The 22,007-nt window shown below is 37.3% G+C and overlaps 1 protein-coding gene and 1 non-coding gene across 7 annotated transcripts in view; both read right to left on the bottom strand.

Annotated features, from left to right (window-relative positions):
* Positions 1 to 22,007, bottom strand: part of LNPEP (leucyl and cystinyl aminopeptidase) — a 90,605-nt gene that overhangs the window by 57,679 nt on the left and 10,919 nt on the right. The gene's annotated exons all lie outside the window — the stretch shown is intronic.
* Positions 6,897 to 7,023, bottom strand: LOC115940934 (small nucleolar RNA SNORA13). Its single transcript, XR_004075661.1, has one exon. It is a non-coding gene; the product is annotated as a small nucleolar RNA SNORA13 (small nucleolar RNA).

Genomic DNA, 22,007 nt, shown 5'->3' on the forward strand with positions numbered 1-22,007 from the left:
CTCAACTCTGACAGCAGTAGAAGTGAAAAGGAGGGAATGATTACAAGTCACGTTGAAAAGGGAGAATACCCAGGAACTGAGGCTCCCCTGGGCCAGACAGTCTGTAAGATGGAGTGACAGAGGAAAGTCTATGTCAATTCCCGATATACATTCTGGCTTGGATAACTGGAAGAAAGAATGCCATTCATTGAAATTGAGAATATAGGTTTTCAAATTCTCTCTCTTGTTTTTTTTGGGGGGGGGTGTAAGAGGAGCAATAATGAGAATGGAGTTAGGGGATGGCATTTGTTATAGGGCACGACATATTTAATACATAGACAGGTGGAGATGTTTGATTAACAGCATGTTACAGAGTTAAAGACTTAACTTTAGAAAGTTCAAATCCTGCCTCTTCCACTGACTGCTTGACCTCAAACGGTTACCAAACATTCCTTCACCTCAATATCCTCACCTATAAATGTGGAAAACAGAACTATTTTATAGGACTGTTAAGAGGATTAGGTCATGTGGATCTAGATTCAAAACAGGGATCTGCGTGGAAGATTCAGATTTCAGAATCACCTGGGTATACAAAATGAAAACCATGCAGATGAGTGAGACTACTGAAAGGGAGGTAAAAGTCAGAGAGCATCAGCACTGAAAAGGTGGGCAGAGGAAGAGGGGCAGAAACGGAGAATAAGAAGGAATGTACCACAGGTAGGAAAATTAGGACAGTAGCATCTCAGAAAATAAAGGAAGTTTTCATGAAGGAAGTGATCAGCATTAAATGTCTTAGAAAGGTCACAGAAAATGAGGCCTAGAGAGGCCACTAGATCTGGCAACCAGAGAACCAGTGATTTTTATAAAGCACCTTCAGGGGCACAGTAGGAATGAAAGCCTAACTTAAACAGTCCAAAGAATGGAAAATTAACATGGGAAGGCAAGAGCTGCAGACTCTTCCTTCAAGGTACATAGTGATGTGTCAAGAAAAAAACACAGGGTCAAGAAAGAAAATATGGCACAGAGAAGAGTTAAGTTCTTTTGTTTTGTTTTTTGTTTGTCCGTGTTTAAGATGGGAACAACTTAAGCATGAAGGAAAAGTAATGAATGCCAAAATGTGGAGGTGAAGGAGTAGACGAGAGGAAATGCTGGGGTAGGAAGACATCACAAAAACTCCAGTAGCCTTGATGGGAACGAGACACTTCTCCTCTGATCCTGGGAGACAGAAAGTGAAGACAGAGAAGAAACCTGTATAAGCACATGAAAAGCTGAGGATGTGACCACAGACAGCCTCCATGTTCTCTGCGACGGAAGAATCAAGGCCATGTGCTCAAAGGCAGTTGTGGAGAAGGCATAAGGGGATTAAAGAGAAAAATACAGGACAGAAGCTATGGCAGAGGACCAGGGAAGGATGACGCAAGGACAGAATATGGCTGAGAAGTTCACTACACCCAGCAGAATGTGCCATACTGCCAGTCTCCATAAATGCCTTTAGCAGTGCTTACCAGCCCAAGTCTAAAAGAAGAAAAAGCGGGTTATGTGTATTTTACCACAATTACAAAAATGAAAAAATAAATGCCAAAAAGTTTTTAAAGAGTAGAGAAAGCAGATGGGTTAATTCGGGGTTAAATATGTAGAGAGGATGTGGTGAAAAGCTAAGGGGAAAATGCATAAGGTGCTGGCAAGAGAGAAAGTGATTAACAGAGGGATTCAATTTAGAAAACACAACAAAAAGTAAAGCTATGGCAAACAACATGGTGAGCAACTCAAATTAAAACAAGAAAACTTCCCACAACTTTAATCCCTTGAAACTACCATTACATTTTCTGAGAAAATGAAATGAAATGGGGAGTATTTTCAAACCAACAAGCCAAAACAACTTGAAAAGAATAGGCCTAATTTCAACAAGGCTTTTTGGGCAGATGCAAGATTGCTATATTCAATTAGGTAATATAGCAACTTGCTATATTCAAATTGGGCCTTAACAATAAAGAATTATGCTTCTTCAGAGGCCTCCCAGACATATTTAAACAGAGCTAAAAGCTTCAAGCATGAGGCAGCTTTTATATCTTCTAGATCATTGCCAAATGGAAACTTCATAAAATTTCTGAAGTGATGGCTAATTATCAATTATTTCCCCAATAAGCAATCCTCTACCAACAAAAAGAGATTTTATTTTTTTTAAAGTTTAATCTTAAAAAGGAAAGAAAACAACTAGAATTTAGAACAAAAACAGTGATTTTTCTGTATAGTTCTGATCTGACAAAACATTACCCCACTCCTCCTCAACAGACACACTCAAAGAAAACCTATTCCTATTAATCACGGCGTTCCTGTTAAGTTACATAGAGCATTTTCTCACTTCCACTAACAGAGGACAAGTTTTAAAGATGTTCTCAACAGCCTCTTTCCCTGATACACACTGTTTGCTTACACCTCAAAGCATAAGCAGTGTCATAAAATACTAACACAGAAAGTCCTGTATGCATTCCTACTTTTACGTAGTGCTGTTTCAAAAACCACATTTAATTTTCCAGTTGACAGGTCCAAGGTCACAACCTAGGATGCATGACCTGAGTAGGGTCTTTCTTTTCTTCCCCTCTCCCACCTCTCTTGTGAATAGAGCTCTCTTGTGAATAGAGCTCTAAGACAGCAGTGAATGGAAGACTAGGGGTGGGAGGCAGAAAGATCAGAGAGAAATGGTCAGTTTATAAGCACCATAAGCTCACTTTATTTAGTTGTAGAAGAGACTAAAATGTAATTTTGCCTTTCAAGTTACCTCTAAAGTTCACTTCAACACATATAGAAATGCCGTGGGAGACTTCTACTTCCAATATGACACGGTAACTGATACCAGACTTTTCTTCTTCTCGTAAGCAACTATTAAACTGGACAAAATGATGCAACTATTTTTAGCTACTGGATAAACGAACAATAATGTGAGCTTACAATTTGCTTGCTTCTCTGCCTTGGGACAACTTTCTAATTGTAGTATGGGAAGCTAGAGTCCTAGCCGAGCAGGGCTGGTGGCAGAGACAGGACACTGGAGAGGACAGAACTGTGCAGAGTGGGGACCATACAAGTTTGTATACGGTTCCCTGAGAGTCCTTAATCAATGGTGGGCATAACTACATAAGGCTTACAAAAGAGTGGCTGTAATAAGGTTACTATGGAGTAGATATACTAGGTCAAGCAGCATAGGGAAACATTGTCTAACCCAACCTGAATAAAGAGAACTCATGAACACTCTGCACATCACTTTGAAATGCTAGAAAGACTTCACTTTAAGGGAAAAGGCACACCCTAGAATAAGACCAACTCCAGACCACATTAACAAAGTTTAAAACCAAGCCCTAACAAAACCCACACAGCAAAAAGAGTCTGGGGGCAGAGTTGTACTAAGTTAGAGGAGCCTGAAAAAAACTTTCAGCTTTCCACAGATATTCCCCAGCAAACCTATATAGGGCCATCAGCCAGTAACCAAACTGCTACTAAAACAAACACCACTCTACAAAGAAAACTTTTTTTTAAATCAGCATCTCTACAATGTATCCACACTGTTCAATACATAATAAAAACATTACTAGACATTCAACAAAACAAGAAATGGGACCCAGAAGAAAAAATAAGTCATTAGAAACTGACTTTAAGTTGGCCCAAATATTGCATTTAGTAAAAACTTCAGAGCTGCTATTTGAAATATGTCTTAAACAACAATAACAACAAAGGAGAATACATGAACAGATGAGACTTTCAGCAGAGAAATTGAAACTACAAAAAAGAATCAAATGGGAGGGGGGAAAAAGGAAATTCTAGGACTGAAAGGTTCAATAATTAAAATGAAAAAGTCACTGAACGGACTTAATAGTAGATCGGAGATGGCAGAACAAAGAGTCCATGAACTTGACAGATCACTAGCAATTACCAATTTGAGGAACAAAGAAAAAAAGGATTGAAGAAAAATGAATACAGCATCAGAAAATTGTGGAACAGTATCAGACTGTCTAACACATGTAATAGGATTCCCAAAAGACTCTGAAAATAAAGCAGAAAAAATATTTGAAGACACAAAAGTTAAAATTTTATTAAGTTTGATGAAAACACTATTTACCAGATCCAAAAAGCTCATCAAACTCCAAAAACAACAAATACAAAGAAAACCGTATCTAGCTATATCACAGTCAAACTGCTGAAAACCAAAGACAAAGTCTTTTAAAAAGCCTAAAAACAATATGTTACATACAGGAAAAAAATAATACAAAGAACACTAACTTTTTATCATGACAATGGGGGCCAGAAGATGACAGAACAACATTTTTAAGGGGCTGCAAGAAAAAAATTTGTCAACTCAGAATTCTATATCTGGTGAAAATATCCCTCAAAAATGAGATAAAGATCTTCTCAAATAAATAAAAGTGGACAGAACTAATTTCAAGCAGATGTGCACTTTAAGATACTATAAAGGAGGTTCCTTACGCTGGAGGGAAATGATACCAAACAGAAACTCAGATGTGCAGGAAGGAAAGAATACTAGAAATGATAAGTAAGTTGTTAAAAATAAAAGTTTATGTTCTTTATTCTTCTTAAAATTTCCTTAAAAGACTGCATATTAAAGCTATCTGCTTAAAGCAAGATAATATGTGAGTTTTTAACATATATAAAAATAAAAATACGACAACAAGAGCACAAAGAATAGAGAGGGTGGATAAGAAGAATTAAATTATATTTGTGAATTGAGAAGGGGAAACGATAAGTGTCCAGTGAGAAGTAGGAGATGTAAAGTAAGAAGAGAGAAGCGTCAGGTGTAAAATGTTCAATGACATAATATTCACAATAAAAAGACTTTAATAAGTTAAGGATACATATTATTAACCTAGAGTGTTCAATAAAAATGTCATTTAAAAGATGGATAGCTAAAAAGTCAGTAAAGAAAATAAAATGAGGGTGTCTAGATGGCTCAGTTGGTTAAGCGACTTCCTTCAGCTGAGGTCATGATCCTGGGGTCCCAGGATCGAGTCCCGCATTGAGCTCCCTGCTCAGCAGGGAGTCTGCTTCTCCCTCTGATCCTCCCCCCGCCATGCTCTCTCTCTCAAATAAATAAAATCTTAAAAAAAAAAAAAAGAAATATTAAAAAATACCCAATTCAACCAAAAGGGGGCATTAGAAAAGAAACAGAAACAAAAACAAAAGGGACAAAAACAATGGCAAAATGGTAGATTTAAACACAATCACATAAATAACTTCATTAACTGTAAATGGAGTAAACATTCCAACTAAAGGACAGAGATTATCACACTGGATTAAAAAAAGCAAGGCTCAACTACACACTGCCTATAAGAGATACCTTTTAAATTTAAGGACACAAATAGATTAACAAATTAGAACAAAATTTTATGATGGTAAAAGAAATTCATCAGGATAAGATACCAAGCTTAAATATGTACGTACCTAATAAGGGAGCTTCAAAATTCAAAACAGAAAATGACAAAACTCAAGAAACAGAAACATCCACAACCATAATTGGAGATTCTATCATCTTTCTCTTCATAATTAATCAAACTAGTAGACAACAAACAAGCCACGGAATATCTAAGCAATACTATCAACTAATTTGGCCTAAAAGACATTTATAGAACACTACACCAAACAACTGCAGAATATCTATGTAACAGTCACCAAGATGGGCCATATACTGGACTATAAAATAAATCTCAATAAACTTTAAAAGACTGAAAGAGGGACACCTGGGTGGCTCTGTTTGTTGAGCATCTACCTTCAGCTCAGGTCATGATCCCAGGGTCCTGGGATCGAGTTCCCCTGCTCAGTGGGGAGTCTGCTTCTCCCTCTGCCTGCCACTCCCCCTGTTGTGCTTGCTCTCTCTCTCTCTCTCTGACAAGTAAATAAAATCTTTAAAAAAGTAATAAAAGACTGAAAGAGTTTTTTTAGAGACTATGATCTCTGACCACAATAGAAATAATTTTAAAACCAATAGTAATAAATTATCTAGATGATCTCTAGATATTTGGAAAACAGAAAACAAACTACTAAATAATTCAGAAGTCAAAGAATAAACCACAAAGAATTTAGAAACTATCTGAAATAAATAATAAAAATTTTTTTTTTAATTGAGAGAAATCCACTTTAAATGCCTTTATTAGAAAGAGGTTTAACCTTGCTTTGCTGAGGTTTAAAATCAGTGATAAAAGTTTCCACCCTAAGAAAGCAAAAAGAATAGTATATTAAACCTAAGAGAAGAAATAATAAAGAACAAAGCAGAAATCAATGAAATAGAAAACAGAAATAACAGAAAATTAATAAAGCAAAAAATGCTGGAGGGCAGGAAAGTAGTATTACTGGCTCTTAATCATATTCTCCTAGAAACTAGCCTTCAAATCAACATTTTGTCAGGTCCTCGTGGATCTCCAAGACCAATTTTTCACTTCTCAAAAGTCTAGTTAGGTTCGTGTAAGAGACAGATCAGAACTGGGTCCTGGGCTAGAGACAGAGATTCTCTTTCACAAGCCCCACAGCCTTCTATCTGTACCTCTTCTAAGAGTATCTGATAAACACAAAATCATTTAGCCAGTGATAATGCTAGGCTACATCCAAATTTAGAAAATCCATATGTTCTCCCCCTCCTCTTAAAAATAAAAAGCTAGAATTTTTTTTTTTTTTTGTAAATCCAGGTACTTAAAAGAAATGGAGAGTTATTTAAAGGAAACCTCTTATAATCTCTTCAACAGTAAAAAAGTATTCTTATGCAAAAAAACCTTACTTAACTCATCTATTTCTCAATTTAGATTTCTATATATTGTTTTCTTAAAAAAAGAAATCTTTTTTAAAACCATTTAAGAGAAACTATACATTTAGCAGAAAACTCAAGATCACATGTGTAAACAAATTAATGTAAAAGCATAAACTGTTCTTATGCAGCTCCTACACCAACAATATCCAATTCAAGGACAGGAAAAGGCTGCAAAGCATTCCGCCTTTTTTGACACCACATTCGCTAGTTTCCAAAAGTGAATGGACAACATAAAGGCTACAAGAAAAATATCTTCTTAAGTGTCCATTTAAAATTTTAACTGAGTACTTCTCAATAAGAAAACGAAAAAGAAAAAAGAAGGGCCTCATTTTTAAGCATTTGATTTAAAGTGCTTAATTTATTTAGGGTAAATCACAACTCTGAGGTTCATTCTGCAGAAATACAACCATCCTGCAGTAGTTCAGGTTATTTGTGAAACCAATCTCCAGAGCCAGCACCATTGTTCTAAATCTCAGGGAGTCAATGGCCAAACCTATATTTAAACTAACTAGATCATTCCTCAGCTCTCAGCCATGCTTCAACAAATCCTTAAACACATACAACCACGCACAGTGTTCGCTCTGCCTCTGACCGGTATGTGAGACCATATATGTATAACATACATCTCAGTTTCTCTCAAGCATGCATGGATGTTGTGGTCACTTCACATTTTACCCTTAGCCCGCACTCTACACTCTCCTCAGCCCACAGGACTCTCTTTTCTTGCTCTTTATTACACTAGTCCAATACAGTCTTTTCAAATCCCTAGTTTCTTTCACCTTTTTAAAATCAATTCAACTATTACTGGAACAAATGTCCTACTGTGACCCATTCCCCTACTCTCCCTAAAATAGCACACTATAAAAATTAAGATGCCTAACTGGTCTCAGGATGAAAAGGTTAGAAGGCCTGCAATAAAGAAATGCTTAAATGGGCCCTTAAAAAAATAACCCAGTGAGACTTTCACAGATGATATCTTTTTCCCCTATGGTAACTTCTGAGACAATCTAGGGAAAGCAATTTGATTTATAGTAAACTTGACATTATCTAGTCATCATTCACAAGTAATCCTGCCAACTTGATTGTTTATCCAGTACAGGCTTTCTTCTTTGGTAGCCAGTGTGCACAGAGTTGTGTTTATAATTAGACTGTGCAGTGTTAATTATGCTGGCCGCACTGCCAATGTTCTACAGAGCCTACAGGGAGAGATCAAAACAATCATTCCCAAATCATGAGTCACCTCACTCTTTCCACACTACAAACCCCTGGCAGCCTCTCAAATGGGGAAAATGATAGTTGTGCACACAAAATGCTTATACAGCCTTTCACATTTAGGATGAAATATGAAGTTCCAAAACCTGCTCCATACATTTTTCTAGAATTTTTCTACATTTTAATTCTGTAACTTTTTGCTTATTACAGAATTATAGTTTGAAGGCGAGAAGGTTTAGAAAAATTTCAAGGCCTGGTTTAACCTATAAAGAAGGGAAGTTCTGCATAGGTAAATTGTAATTATAGATTTTGCTTCACATTTAAACAGTTCCTCCAGGGACAGGCTCTTCTCTCATTCATCTTGGTATCCCTGCTGCCCTACAGGGAAAACAGCTATAATAAATGCTGAAATGAAAGCAGCAACACCCAAGACATTAAAAGTAAGTATTAATTAATGAAAATTACCTCCATGTCCATTCATAGATTCTCCAAGGGCTAAACCCAGGTTTACTGAAACTTGGAGTAAGATAGAATTAATATGCTAGCTATGAGGTTAACACCTGCCGTGGCACTGGGTCCTAAATCAGCAGGGCTTAGTAGTACTTCAGTGGTTATGGGCTTTGAGTCACTGCATTTCATTTCTTCTGGACACTGACTCTTCGGACTTCTTATTACATTTCCTCCTCTTCCCTCAAAGCCAGTGTATAATTTAAATCAATTATGGTTTAGGAGGCATAAAGTTTAGTGCTGAGGAACCTGTGGATTCTGGTTCTGGCTCCACCACTTAGTGTGTTGTTGGGATCTCCGTTTTCTTACAGGTAAAATGGAGATAACGACTGCCCTGTCTGCTTAGATTATCACAGGGGTCAAATAAGATAAATGGGTCATAACACTTCGCAAACTTTGAAGTGCTACATTAATAGTTTATTGCTCATATATTAAATAATTATGGTAGGAGCTTCAAAATCATAAGCAAATAAACACATCTTTTACTTTTCAGCCAAGCACACTAGCATTTCTCTTTAATATGCATCAGTACAATTTCCCCCTTACACCTTTTACTATAGAAGATGTTATATGTCACCCACAGCACACATCAGTAAATAAATTCATAAGTCAAGCCCCCACACCCCATTTTATCATCTGTGCCACAAATACCAAATGATAACATAAGCAACAATTTCAGCCTCTCGATGTCTTTTAAGATGAGCAACAGCAATGTCCATAGATGATTTCAGCCAGTGTGGAACAGGATAACTTGAGATAATTCTATCTGTTTCACAGAGATTTTAATACACAGGTTTTATATTTTAAGTCCTCTGACTTCTGAGATATTTGCCAAATGGCTGCCTTGATTGTAAAGATACTACAACCCTTCCCAAAATATCTCTAGGGATTAAGTGTATCTAAAGGCCATGTTCATTTACTATAATTGCATTTACACAATAAAACTCAGATAACCAATGACAGCTACAATTTGTAAGAAGGCAATTTAAATTTATACAATGCTCACACTTTCTGATTAAAATAACCTAAAGGGCAGCATTACATAGCCATCAATTTTATTTTACCAAACTAAAACACTCAGTCAATAAATTTTTCACCATCTTCAAATTCTACACCACATTATATTCCCCAAGTCTAATCACAGCTGTTACTTTCTGTGCAGTTTTGTAATCCTATAAGCAAAAGTCAACATTTCAGTGCATGAGGGGAACAGCAAAGAAGATGAACTGGCTACTTTTACGTTGCAGCTATGAAGCACATTATTTTAAATATCAAGGAGAACATTTAAGATGAAAAGGAGGCATTCTACTAGAGAATGCCAATAACCAAGAGTATCAGACACAAACAAGGGCTACAGCACATAAAGAAGGCTGCCATGAAATGCTTCGGATATGGAATTTAATGTAAAGGATCAAGGAGAGGGACAAATACCTGTAGTTTAATACAAACCTTAATTGTAAAACAAGAATAAAAAAATGAGAGAAGAGTAATTTCCTTCAGCAAAGGAAGAAAATTTTTTACCTCAACAAAGTAGGTGTGTTTTTAACTTATGTCCACTTAAACCTCCAAATTAACCGATGTTCTCCATTCCCCTCGAAAGACGTTTTCTGATGCCAGGTGCCCACTGAGTGCCAAAAGGGCTACTCTCTAGAAGGTCCAAGCACTATGTCCCCACAAGAGCAGCTGTATTCTTGCCAAGGATTGGTTGTTCTCCAATCAATATATACTAGCTAAAACTATAATTGTAGTTATACAATAATTACTGCATTAAATGAAAAAAAGAAAGAAAACGGTTTCTGTGAAAACTGAGCATGCAGCAGAAAGACCCTACAAAAGTAAGTCCCCCAAATAACAGGGCTGCCAAATTAAGTATTAGCAAGTAAAACAAATAGATTGGGGAAGGAGGGCCCTACAGAAGAATTTTTGCCCCCAGCCTTCCAAGTGTCTAAGTTCTCAAACCACTTGGAAAAAAAAAAAAAGACCTGGAAATTACAGATGCATAATGGGTAGCACAGAAGAAATATGAAGAACTCTAATCAGTGGACCCACATGCAAAATAAAAGCTTTAGTCAATAAGACAATATTAGTAACTAAGTTTACACATTTTGAATTGAAATGCTAAAGCAATGTATTTTTCTTTATGGTGTCCATTCTTAACTAGGTTTTCAAAGATATTCATTATATATGAGATCATGTTAAAGGAAAAGTGATCTAAATCTAAGGTTCACCCTAATAGTTCATCCTGACAATCAAGAGCACACACACATCTAAGTTCCCCCAAACACAAATCATAATATATACATCTACTTGTGAATGTCTAAAGAATAATTTTACTAGGGGCGTCTGAGTGGCCAGTCGTTAAGCATCTGCCTTCGGCTCAGGTCATGATCTCAGGGCCTGGGATCGAGCCCCACATCGGGCTCCCTGCTCAGCGGGAGGCCTGCTTCTCCCTCTCCCACTCCCCCTGCTTGTGTTCCCTCTCTCGCTGTGTCTCTCTCTGTCAAATAAATAAAATATTAAAAAAAAAAAGAATAATTTTACTATAACACTTAAGAACTTTGCTCTGCAGTTATACTTACTGATGAAATTAAACCACAGAATGTTTAAAATCATGTCTCATCAATACATGTCAAAACTTAAAATATATTCTTTGACCAAGTAACTCCACAAGAGAAATGCATCCCATGAGTAACTGCAGAAAGATGTATATATAAGAATGTTTACAGCTGTCTTGTTTACACAGCAAGAAAAAGGAAACAATCTAAGTATGGAAAAATAGGGGACAGGTATATTCATACCTAATAAAATACTAGGCAGACATAAAAATTATTTACATCATAAAAGTTATTTATTTCTATTTTAAACATGGAAAGGTGTTCAAAGTATAGTATTAAGGGGCGGGTGGTTACAGAATTGTAAGTAAATAAATATTCATCCGTTGAACACACTGTAAATAAAAATGTTAATACTAGTTATTTCTGGGAGGTTATTTCTGGGTATGTTGGGTGTTTTTATTATCTATATTTTCTACTTTTTATATGTGTAAAAAAAGGAAAACCCCCTCAAACATGTACAGATCATACTTTAATTTCTCAAGATCTGAAGTTAATGAACTGATGAAAAATTACCAACACTGTTGGGGTGTTTTAGAAATGGCCCTGGACGGTGGAATCAAGTAACCGGGATACCAGGACAGAACTTGCTACTGACCTTCCATTGGACTTCCTATTAAGAAGTGGAGTCTCTATCTCCACCCCTTGAATCTAATGGCTTTAAACCTTGCTTCTGTCAATGGAATGCAGAAGTGACACTATAAAATTTCCAACCCTAGCTTTAGGAGGCCTTGTCGCTTTCATGATTTCTCTTCTACTGACCTGAAAGGCCCATGAGCATAAATCTGAGTTAGCCTCCCTGTGGATGAGGAATCACGTTGGAAAAACAAGCTCAGCCAACAGGCAGCACCAACTGCCAGATATGCCAGTTAAGCTATTTTAAATCTTCCAGCTCCAAATTAAGCTGCTAAATGACGGCTGCTACAAGTGATCTCAGGCAAGACCATTGGAAGAAACATCCAGCTGAGCCCAGTACAAATTGTTGACCTACAAAATTGGGAGCAAATAAAATGGTTATTATTTTAAGCCATTAAGTTTTGTCATTTGTTACACAGCAAAGATGAGTGATTTATCCATCACCCACATAGTAAACTATTAATATTGTGGTGTATAATTCTTACAGACTAATCTATCCCTTAAGACAAAACTGAGATTACACTGTACATAAAAGTTCTATGATTCTATGGCATCTTGGAAATGGGAACACAAGCAGGGCCTCATGGTCAGACTTCAACTCTGACCCATTAGAACAGAACATGTGGTATGCAGAACACACAGCATTCTTTATACAAAAACTGTGTGCAACTGTGTGCAACTGTGTGGGCTTTTCCTCCAAAGCCCAAGGGCCTTGAAGTATATGACTTCATAGTTTCTTACTCCCTCATCGATAGATGTGAGGACGCTCTGCCTTGGGTCTTAGTACAGAACCATTTCAGACAATGAAAAAAGTAAGACCAAGTTCATTATCACAACCACCATCTTAATGCCACCACCAATAATGACGATGATAAAAGCCAACATTCACTAAGGGCTTTAGCATGCACTAACAATGAGCTTGGGCACAGCAGAGTAGTTAAGAATGTCTCTGAAACTGCAGTGTTCTGTCACTTCCTCTGTAACCTTGAACAAGTTATTTCATCTTCCCAAGTTCAATTTGCTCATTTGTAAAATGGAGATAATAATGGTACCTATCTCACTGAGTTGTGAGAATTAAAGATATGTGTAAAGCATTTAGAACAGAGCCTAGCACATACTAAAGTGCTAAATAATTATTAGCTTTTGGTATTATTAGTCAGCATTTTACATATGTCATCTCATTTAATTTAATCCCCACAACATTTTATAGATGAAGAAGTGAGAATCAGAGAGGTTAAATAACTTGCTGGTAAGTGGCATGGCCAAATTTCAAACCTACATTTTTCTGACTGTAGTAGCTAATCCCTTCTAGGCCATGTGCCATGACTAGCAATAGTCCAGGGAATGTCAAACCGGGTCCCATGTGCCAGAGAAAAGTCCCATGTCTTTGCAGCCTCTGGATCTGGGGTGGTCACAGAGCCACCTCTAGGTCAGAGCTGAAGAGCTACAGAGAGGGTTAGGATGGTGCCAGAGATTGATACAACTACCACCATGTGTCAGACACTGACACTATGGTTTCCACAACTCTGTCTGCCAGGCATTTAGTAGGTACTCAAAAAGTGCTATTTGATTTTGCCCAATTACATTCCCTGTTATGACTTCATCATAGGCAGTAAAGTGAACTTTCTCCCACTCATTAGGATTATGAAATTATCGGGGCACCTGGGTGGCTCAGTTGGTTAAGCAACTGCCTTGGGCTCAGGTCATGATCCCGGGGTCCTGGGATCAAGCCCCACATCAGGCTCCCTGCTGGGCGGGAAGCCTGCCTCTCCCTCTCCCACTCCCCCTGCTTGTGTTCGCTCTCTCGCTGTGTCTCTCTCTCTGTGTTAATTAAATAAATAAAATCTTAAAAAAAAAAAAAAGGATTATGAAATTATCCAAATATAATACCCATTTTACTGAAACTTTACTTTGTTTGCTACTTTAGTAAAACTAAAAGCTTTTTATGAGACCCTCTAAACCTATTATATTTTACAGATAATTAATTTTTCTTCAAAGTTACTCAGCTGGTTAGTAAAAATGAATAAAACTAAGACTTCTTTTTTTAATTTTTAAATTTTAACTTTTCTACAAGGAAATTGGAAGTGAAACAATGAGCAAATTTAACCCACAGAACTGCTCAGCTAAGTTTAGTTCTACCCAAATTCAGCTCAATGATTTTGAAAACAACCACTTTCTCAGACTTACAGGAAATGGTTAAGCAACCTCAGAGAAGTCATTTCTTCTTGTGCCATGGTAGACAAGTTTTTTTGTTTTGTTTTGTTTTAAGAGTCCTTTTCAGATAATAGGGAACTTTGGAACATTGTACAAGCGCTCATCAACCTAAGGAGCAAGTCTACAAGATGCTACAGCTATTACTTTATTCTAGATATTCTTTTTCCTTCAAAAAGAGAAAAGAACTATAATATGTTTTTTAAAAAATGAGTTTTTACATTTCATAATAAAATGAATTCTCAAGACTTTAAGTCCAAACCGGAAGAAGAAAAATGAACTTATTAAAATTGAACAGAGAGGCTGACAGTTCAAGACTGAGCAACATGGTTCCATCCTGATCTCAGACAAAACAGAGATTAGATATGATCGAAAAAATTATATTTTTAGGGAAATTTCTCACATTGTTCTACACCTGATTTTTTGAGAAAATCAATTTCCTGTCTCCTTCTACGCTGCAGTACTAGTTGAATCCTGGTACCAGAAAACATGATACTTGGGATGACAGACTCTGCATAATCATAAATATAGGAGTTTTCTGGCTAAGAGAGGACACTTCACCAATTCTTAAAATTTGTTTTTTTAATGCAAGTATTTCTAACACATTTTATTACTTTCCCATCTTCTTACAAAGACTGGTCTCAACACAGTCATCATTGGGAAAAAACGACTGCACTGCTCTTTGTTGGGAAACAGAACTCACTGTCCTAACTGATAAAAGACTATTAATATAGAAAATGACACCTCCATACCCCAAACACCAAATTGGCCAAATTGCTTAAAAATACATTTCAATTAGCAACTTAAAAGTTTACAGCAAATCATATTGTGTGGGATTTTTTTTAAGTTTTACTTTAGATTTCTTCACTGAACCAAGTTTCACTGCAGCTCTACTCCAGCTATTTTTCAGGGGGTTTACGAGCACAACTAACAGTCAATTTTGATTACGATTTACGTATCAGACAATAAATACTTCTTACAACCAAATTACTCTATTTGAAGAACCCACATAAAAGGAAAGAAAGATTGAGAAAAAAAATGAACAGTGCCGCAAGGACCTGTAGGAAAGTAACAAAAGGACTAATATATATGTAATTGGGAGTCCCAGAATGACAGGAAAAAAATACTGAGACAGAAAAATTATCAAGAAACAATGGCCCAGGGGCGCCTGGGTGGCTCAGTCGTTAAGTGTCTGCCTTCAGCTCAGGTCATGGTCCCAGGGTCCTGGGATCGAGCCCCACATGGGGCTCCCTGCTCCACGGGAAGCCTGCTTCTCCCTCTCCCACTTCCCTTGCTCATGTTCCCTCTCTCGCTGTGTCTCTCTCTGTCAAATAAATAAATAAAATCTTTAAAAAAAAAAAAAAACAATGGCCCAAAACTTTGCAAATATGGTGAAAGACATATATTTATAAATTCAAGAAGTTCAATGAAAAAAAAAAGGGAAAAAAAGTCCAAAGACGACGAAACCAAGACCCAAACAATCAAACTGCTAACAACCAAAAGTAAAGAAAAACTTGAAACCAGCTAGTAAAAAAAAGTGATTTATTACATATAAGGTAATACCAGTTCAAATTACCATGAGTTTTTTTGGTTTTGGTTTTGTTTTAAAGTAAATTCTACGCCCCATGGGTCAAACTCATGACCCAGAGATCAAGAGTTGCATGCTCTATGGACTGAGCCAGCCAGTCATCCCACCGTGGATTTCTTTCTTTCTTTCTTTTTCTTAAAGATTTTATTCATTTATCTGACAGAGAGAGACACAGTTAGAGAGGGAACACAAGCAGGGGGAGAGGAAGAAGCAGGCTTCCCACCGAGCAGGGAGCCTGACGCAGGGCTCGATCCCAGGATCCTGGGATCATGACCTGAGCTGAAGGCAGATGCTTAACAACTGAGCCACCCAGATGCCCTGCCACCATGGGTTTCTTAACAGAAAACTATGGAAACCAGAAAATGAAAGAGTAACATCTTTATTTTTTTTATATATATGGAACTATTATTATATGTTTGTGTAATATATATGATACACGTGTTATACATGTGTTATATATATTACACATTTGTGTAACCTTTTTTTAAAATACCTTTGTGTAAACATGTACCCAAAATACATAAACAGCCCTTGTAACTCACTGGGCAAAAAGATTTGAACAGCCATTTCACAAAAAAACAGATGAACTAAGGCCAAAAAAAATTATGAAAATATGTTCAACATCAGTAGTCATCAGGGAAATGAAATTAAAACCACACTGAGATACCACTATGCACACACTAGATTGGCTAAAATTAAAAAAAGTAATCATACCAAATTTTGGCAAGGATGTGGAGAATAAGCACTCTCATACACTGCTGATGGAAATGTGAAATGGTAAAACCAGTTCTTGGGGTTTTTTTAAAGATTTTATTTATTTGACAGAGAGAGCAAGAGAGCACAAAGGGGGAGCAGCAGAGGGAGAGAGAGAGAAGCAATGTCCCTGCTAGGGAGCCCAACGCCAGGCTCAATCCCAGGACCCTGAGATCATGACCTGAGCCGAAGGCAGACGACTGAGCCACCCAGGTGCCCCAGATAAAACCAGTTTGGAAAACAGTTGGCAGTTTCTTTAAAAGTTAAAACATACAGCTACCAAATGACTCTATCAATCATCTCCTAGGTACTTAACTAAGAGAAACAAAACAAATTGTCTACAAAAAAACTTGTATTTGAGTGTTCACAACAGCTTTATAATAACTCAAACTGGAAACAAACATCCACTGAGAGGTGAATGGACAAACAAATGATGATATATCAATACAACAGAATACTATTCAGCAATTTAAAAAGAAAAAAGAAAAAAAGAACTACTGATATTACATGGATGAGTTTCAAAATAAATTATACTGAGTGAAAAAACCAGACCAAAAAAGATAGTGCATGATTCCATTTATACAAAATCTATATAATTCTATTTACATAAAATTCTATAAAGGTTAAGGGCACCCGGGTAGCTTAGTAGGTTAAGCATCTGCCTCTCTCTCCCTGCTGCTCCCCCTGCTTGCGCGCTCTCTCTGTCAAATAAATAAAATCTTTTTAAATAGTCTATAAAAGTAGAAAATAAACTCATCTGTAGTAACACAAAGCAGGTCAGTAACTGCCTAGGAATGAGGATGGAGGGAGGCATAAATTATATAAAGCTTTTTTGTTTTGCTTTAAGTTGAAAAAATGTAACACCAAGAATCAGGAATATGTAACACTTTGGTACTCTGATTTTAATTATAAAAAGGCCAATTTGAGAGGTTTATTTGAACAATAACTACACATTCACCCACCAGACTTCAGGACTTTGTTACAAAATTACTTTTTGTCCACTCACACAAAGGAAGCATAAAAGGTCTCCTGTTTTTTTTTAAAGATTTTATTTATTTATTTGACAGAGAGGTAGAGAGAGAGCACAAGTAGGCAGAGTGGCAGGCAAAGGGAGAGGGAGAGGGAGAAGCAGGCTCTCCGCTGAGCAGGGAGCCGGACATGGGGCTTGATCCCAGGACCCCAGGATCATGACCTGTTTTTAAAAGTATTCCTGACACTTACTATAAACTCCCAGAGTTAAAGGCTTTCTCCTTAATATTAATAACTATTTCAAAGTACTTCGAATGGATGTGTTAGCATGGGTGGGTCTATTACCTATTTTTCTAGAACTCTAGCTCAAGTTGGCTGAACTTATGTGTACATGCCAGGGTTTCCATGTTTCCATGTGATCACAGTTAACCATATGTCTTATTTTGGGGGCAAGACAGTTTTAAGTAGATCAGTCCTAGTTACTCATGGCCCCAAAGAGCCCAGAGAAAAAAAGAAGGTTGACTTCAGTTCTCTTAAAGGTCTAGATCATTCTATGATGGGGAAAGTATGGTACAAAGGGTTTTGTTTCATTCTGGACTCCATAGTTAAAGACAAACAGAAAACAAAAATAATTGAACTTTGTAGGCCTTTAATTCATTATAATTAAGATAAGTCTAAGACCTCACTCAAGGACTGAGGAGTTAAATAATGTATCCATATTAAGTGTATGTTGGAGGGAGGGTGTATTGAGAAAGAGGGGCAGCTTGTTGAAAAATCCTGCAGGTATAAACAGAAAATAGATAAAAATCAATTTTTTAAAAGATAATTTAATCATTTTTAAAAATTTGTGTCCTCCCAAAAACCATCCAGGGCTGGAATAAAATGACCTTAGAGTCCTCAAATAACCGAGGCATCTTGAGGTGTGGCTCGTCAGATATGCCTGGCTAGAACATTTCCTCCTCCTATGACCTAGATCTATCTTAAGACACTTGCTGCCCAATTCCATCAGCTCTGCTTTCTACCTGCTATAGACTGCGAAGGCATTCCTCTCCCGGCCCTGTAAAAGCAGGTTTAATGTTTAAAGTAACAGTTCTCAAGGTGCAGTATGGGTACCCCTGGGAATCCCTGATACTCTTTTAGTGGCCCTCAAGGCCAAAAACTGTTTTCATATTGAGATGTTATTTGCCGTTTTCATTCCCATTCTCTCATAAGTATACAGTGGAGTTTTCCATGGGCTACACAACACATAATACAACAGATTGAACACAGAAGCAAATCTGAAAACCCAGTTGTCTTCTATTAAGCCAGACATTAGAGAGATTTGCAACGACATAAGATAATTGCTCTCACTAATTTGTTTTGGAGGATAGCTTTTTTTCACTTAAAAATGTCATTTATGTTGGGGTGCCTGGGTGGCTCAGTCGTTAAGCATCTGCCTTCGGCTCAGGTCATGATCCCAGGGTCCTGGGATCGAGCCCCGCATCCGGCTCCCTGCTCTGCGGGAAGCCTGCTTCTCCCTCTCCTTCTGCCCCTGTTGTGTTCCCTCTCTCACTGTCTCTCTCTCTGTCAAATAAATAAATAAAACCTTTAAAAAAAAAAAACTCATTTATGTTAACATGTAAAAGGTTTTTTATTGTATTAATTTATTTTTATTTTTTAAAAAATTTCAGTGCTAATTTCTACTGCAGTAAATATCTAGAGATATAGCCCATATAAACAAAATCACTTAGGGGTTCACAATCATTTCTAAGAGTATAAAAGGGGTCCTGATACCAAAAGATTTGAGAAGCATAACTCTTGCCTTCAAAGATAAAGAAAAAATTTCCAACTCTCCAGATATCATAATTCAAGCACTGCAGTTTCATAATACTGTTTGAAAAGGCATATAGAGTAAATACATTAAGTAAGAAAAATAAATATATAGGCGGTCTGCATAACTTTATATGAGGGCAGGAAGGGATAAGGGGTTCTGAATCATCCTGGATTCCTGGGTCCAGAAAAAAAGAACTGAACCGTTTGTTCCTTTCAGCATCCTCAGTTAGAAGGAATGTAGACTCCAATAATTTGTGCCTATAGAAAAACACAATCTGGGCGCCTGGGTGGCTCAATCGTTAAGCGTCTGCCTTTGGCTCAGGTCATGATCCCTGGGTCCTGGGATCGAGCCCCACATCGGGCTCCCTGCTCAGCGGGAAACCTGCTTCTCCCTCTCCCACTCCCCCTGCTTCTGTTCCCTCTCTCGCTCTCTCTCTGTCAAATAAATAAATAAAATCTTTAAAAAAAAAAAAAAACCACAATCTTCTTTACCTTGAGATAAAGTATCCAAAAGGATGACTCCCCATTCCCCCCCAAATTCACACATTGAAGTGTTAACCCCCAATGTGACTATACTTGGAGACAAGGCTTTTAAAGAGATGACTAAGGTTAAATGAGGTCATCAAGGTGGGGCTGCTAAGACTGGTGTTCTTATAAGAAGAGAGAGACACGGAGCTCTGCACACAAAGGAAAAGCCAAGTGAGGATGAAGCAAGAAGGCGGCCAAGGCTTCTCTCCATGAAGGAGAGCCAGGAAGAACCAGAACCCAACCATGCTGGCACCTTGATCTTGGACTTCTAAACACAACTGTAAGAAAATAAAATTTCTTTGGTTTAAGCTACCTGGTCGTATAGTTTTTTGTTATGGCAGGCTGAGTTAATACACTGCCTATACCATTTCTAAATAATAACTCCATAAATATACTGAGTAAGGGGGGGAATGCAGATTTATTTTAAAGGGGAAGGAGATGCTGAATAAATGTCTTCACAGTTTACATATCATAATTTATGTTACTGGGCCACTAAGGAGTTAAGGTTTTGTTCTTCTCAAAATGTCATTTAACTTTTATCCTTTCACATCAGGAAAGAAACATCCATTTTTTCCTCCTGGTTGGTGTCATGCCTAAAATTCATGCTTTCATATCTCAGCTCATACTGCACTACAGTAACTCAGACCATTAGTTACTCTGTTGTGTCAACCAACAGAGCACCCTGCCTTTCAATGGCGGAGCTTCCCCTACTTTATCCCTGAGGCCACTTGAATTCTTATGCAGACCAATTCATGCCTTTTTACCAATTCTGGGATAGTAGGAAATTCCTTTTTAAGAGTCCCTTCTAATTGGCTTGGTATTTGTTTTTGTGGCTCTCTAATGAAAGACAAAGTACCCCAAGAACAGGTCAGCCAGAAGGCCCACAGCACAGCAGGAAGAGAAATTGATTTCACTCCATCACTCTGGTCTCAAATGCAAAGCAGCTCTCTAGCAATGCAATAAGCACAGAAGATGAAAGAAGGAAAATATTGGGTCATTCTCTAATTTTGATTCTGAAAATGCTTCAGAGTAAGAGAATCCCTCCCGCTAACCTTCATCTTCCTTCCCCTCCAACACTAAAGCCATTTCTCATTTAGCACTAACTTCCCTGTACAAAGCACAGGGTCTAAAACACAGCAAGTACTCAAAAGGCATTTTAGTGGCAAGGAAAGCTGAATGAACACTGATAAGAATATTCAGAAAAAGTGATTTGGAATTACTCTATTTGCTAGAGAGAAATATATAGAAAAGGGAAATGAGCACTGAAATTCAACTTTCCTTGGGGAAAAAAAAACAAAATTAAAAGAGTAAAAACAAAAACACAATTGTTACTTAAAGTTTGTTTTGGAGTTGTTTGAAGTAACATTAGTCTCAGGTAACATTTAATGAGCATCTAACATATGGGGTATTATGCTGGGTGCCAACTCTAGTAGGAACCAAATATAAGACAACCGTATTTTTTCTGTCATATGTAATTGATGGTTCCTGGCTGAAGAAGCATGTACATATATGGAGAACTGGAAATGTGGTTTTCACCATTGAGAAAATGGAGTTCTAAACAAGTGGTACTTCTGCTTTCATAATATACCATTTCTGCCTCTTTGGACATTCTTGGGCAGAAATGTGAACTCCAGTAACTTACTCTTGTGGGAAAACACGATCTTCTTAATGCTGAGGTTTCCCAGGAACAACTGTGACTCAGGAGAGGAATGCCTCTACTCCATTCCCATGCAATCCACCCAGATAGCCACCAAACACTTAACGGATTATTCCTTACCTCCCTCACCTTGCTCTTTAGTCAAAATCACTACCTTATATGATTCAGAAGTTCAGGATATTATCTTTGTGAGAAAAAACAAACGAAGGACAGACCCAGAGACTTCTGGCAGGGTGGAGGTAGGGAGGTAAATTGCCGAAATTCACAATAGATTCTCAGAGACAAAAAGGAGCTGCCAAGTTACATTCATTCAGCCAAAATAACAATAAAAGAAGGGTGTCACTGGTACTAGCAGAAATTGAAATTCACTAGTAAAGCTAGTTTCTTATTAAGCTTCTGTGAGAACACTAAAGTTTGTTTGCATTCCCAATGCCCATGAAATATAGGCAATGTTACCAGTTAAAGAAGTACCTTTACTCTATACCTTCATGTTAACACTACCCCTGTTGGTCTTAAATTCCAAACTATTTCAACCCCACCTATTTAATATCTGATTTAACACTGAAACAAGATCTACTTGTATAAATAGTAAGGTGTTGCATCTTACACTTGCTGGACAGAACCAGAAAAACACATGTAAGCCAGAATTAAATTGAATGTAGAAATGAATAGTTCTCTACTCTTAGGCAACACTTCCTGCATAATTGTTAATAAATATGAAATGGAAAGAATCCTTCT

Source organism: Leptonychotes weddellii, chromosome 7, assembly GCF_054177405.1.
Source record: "Leptonychotes weddellii isolate Sample4059 chromosome 7, ASM5417740v2, whole genome shotgun sequence".
Lineage (NCBI taxonomy): Eukaryota > Metazoa > Chordata > Mammalia > Carnivora > Phocidae > Leptonychotes > Leptonychotes weddellii.